Here is a 2,541-nt window from a genome sequence, read left to right as displayed (position 1 = left end):
AATATATTTTAGTAACAATTGATAATAAAAATAAATGCGTTAAATAAATATTGTGATGAAAGCCATGTGCTAGTGTAAATGGATCAAAAATAATAAAGTAATAATAATAATAACAGTACGTATAACTATAATAATCAAGTTTTTTAATATATGTTTGTATGTGATAGAATTTATCAATAAAGGAATATAATAATTCTTTGTAGGAGCCAGCTTGGTGTGCACGTAAAGTATCAATTATCCACAAACAATATATTTAATTTTTATATAGTAAGCCGACTTATTCACACACATATATATATGTGCGTAAGTTAGTTTTAGGATACAAACACTCTTACATCTATCTCGCAATAGTAGGAGGTACGTCTCTAGATTTGTTTTTCTTTGTTTATTTATAATATAAATTTAATATAAAATGTAATATTAATTAGTTTAATTTATAAACAGTTTATAATATTAGAGTGGGGCTTAGGTTATAGCCAAGGTAGGCGTTGAGTAACTCGACCATGGTTTAGGCATGGACTGATCACCCATGTTTATACTAGGTCAGGTTGTTCAAAGCCGATCACGGTTATGACTAGTCATGCATGAACATCACTTAATATCAAGTTACCTTAACTTGTAACAGGACTAAAGGACAATACCTGATATATATGTATTGGTATAATACCTCGAGTAGCTACAGCTATACCTTGTTCGATTGATCGAGACTTTAGTACACGAATCCAAATTTCGGCCTGAACAAGGCGAGACTTTGTGCCATCGTGTAAAGTTTTCGATCTCGTGATTGTCGTTAAAGCTTATCGGTTTATACTAATACAAGTATGTACTACACTAGGTGCTTAATACAAGGAAGCTCATAAACAGTAAACCTGCAAGGTGAGACATTCGAGTTTTTATACAACTCACATTTGCGTGAGACAACTATTTTTCCGACATTGTCATGGTGATTTCAAAACCTATAAAACCCATGATAGATTGTTTAAATGTTTTCAAATGTATTTATAAAGTATTTAAAATACATTACAGTGATTAAGTCTCTGTAGACTTACGGGATGGTTACTACTGGTATTGTGGGGTTTTGTATACAAGGCTTGCCTACTGGGCTATTACACGTTACTTACTGGACAAGTGTTAGCCAATAAGTAATATGACCACAGTCATAGATACGGTCGAGTGACAAGTACCTTTCGGTAATTTGTAAGCAGACAGATGTTAAATGTTTTCAAATGTATTTATAAAGTATTTAAAATACATTACAGTGATTAAGTCTCTGTAGACTTACGGGATGGTTACTACTGGTATTGTGGGGTTTTGTATACAAGGCTTGCCTACTGGGCTATTACACGTTACTTACTGGACAAGTGTTAGCCAATAAGTAATATGACCACAGTCATAGATACGGTCGAGTGACAAGTACCTTTCGGTAATTTGTAAGCAGACAGATGTAAAATTATCTTAATGCTGTAATTGTATATGTGTCATTATAGATGAATGTACTCACTAGTATTTTCCGCTGATCAAATATTTTAAAACATGTTTCAGGTGAGATGATAAAGATAAAGGGATGGTGCCTGCGGGCCTTCCAGCTTAAATAAGTGGCTTATCACCAGAATAAAGAAACATGTTTTTTTGTAAACTAGGGTTTGTCCCTATAAAACATTTGTAAGGATATAAATGAGTTTTATCCAAACAGATGAAATGAAAATCATGGTGTTTTACACTCTGATAACTTTTCCTAACTACGGTTCTGATGAATTTTTCCGCTGCTAAATAATAAACACCGATACCACCATTCGCGTTCACGGATCCCCTCCCGGGGTATGGGTTCGGGGGCTATGACAGAAGTGGTATCAGAGCCACTGGTTTAAGCAACATGGGTATTGTTGATAATACTTATTCTTAAACATTAGAGTTAGGAAATCAACATGTTATCTTCTATATTAATTATACGGATATGATCCAACCATACATGAATAATAAATAATATGATTTGTTTGAAGTCCGTTGTTTTATTATTTTTAACTAACAACATGAGTGACTTAATAAAAACATTCCAAAACCTATCTATTACCAACACGAAGATGGAATTAGTAAAAACCCAATAAGTGACGAGCCCATATTGTTCCAAGCTCAAAAACCACTAGAACCAACAGAATCCATAAAATATATATATATATATATATATACACACATATATATATATATATATATATATATATATATATATATAAATAACAAAAATAACTATGATTGACAAAGAGGAAAAAGAGTTGTTACTACAACCACACAACCCTCACAAGCCACAAAGAGCTATACATACAATAATATGGTAAAAGATAAATATATGTCTAGCCGAGTGCGAAATATTCCAACCTTTATACAATGACATCAATGTAGGGATGTCTATCCACCATCCATCCCACAACCAAACAATTGATAACCAAAGAGCTGAATTTTTTCCTAGTAAAAATACGAACCCAGCACAACTAGAAGAATGGTGGATAAACGATTGGCAATTCCATAATATGATGAGAAATCCAT

At 32.7% G+C, this 2,541-nt stretch overlaps 1 long non-coding RNA gene across 1 annotated transcript; it reads left to right on the top strand.

Moving 5' to 3' along the window:
- Positions 1-340: 340 nt before the first annotated feature.
- On the top strand, positions 341-1,953 carry LOC143577103 (uncharacterized). Its single transcript, XR_013143062.1, has 3 exons — positions 341-357; positions 626-876; positions 1,543-1,953. It is a non-coding gene; the product is annotated as an uncharacterized LOC143577103 (long non-coding RNA).
- The last annotated feature ends 588 nt before the right edge of the window (positions 1,954-2,541 follow it).

The sequence above is a fragment of the Bidens hawaiensis genome, unplaced genomic scaffold (genome assembly GCF_021521415.1).
Source record: "Bidens hawaiensis isolate Kalapana, Puna unplaced genomic scaffold, B.hawaiensis_p1.1 tig00028464_1, whole genome shotgun sequence".
Classification (NCBI taxonomy): domain Eukaryota; kingdom Viridiplantae; phylum Streptophyta; class Magnoliopsida; order Asterales; family Asteraceae; genus Bidens; species Bidens hawaiensis.
Note: the sequence above shows the minus strand (reverse complement) of the source record. Positions and strands in the feature narration are given on the sequence as shown.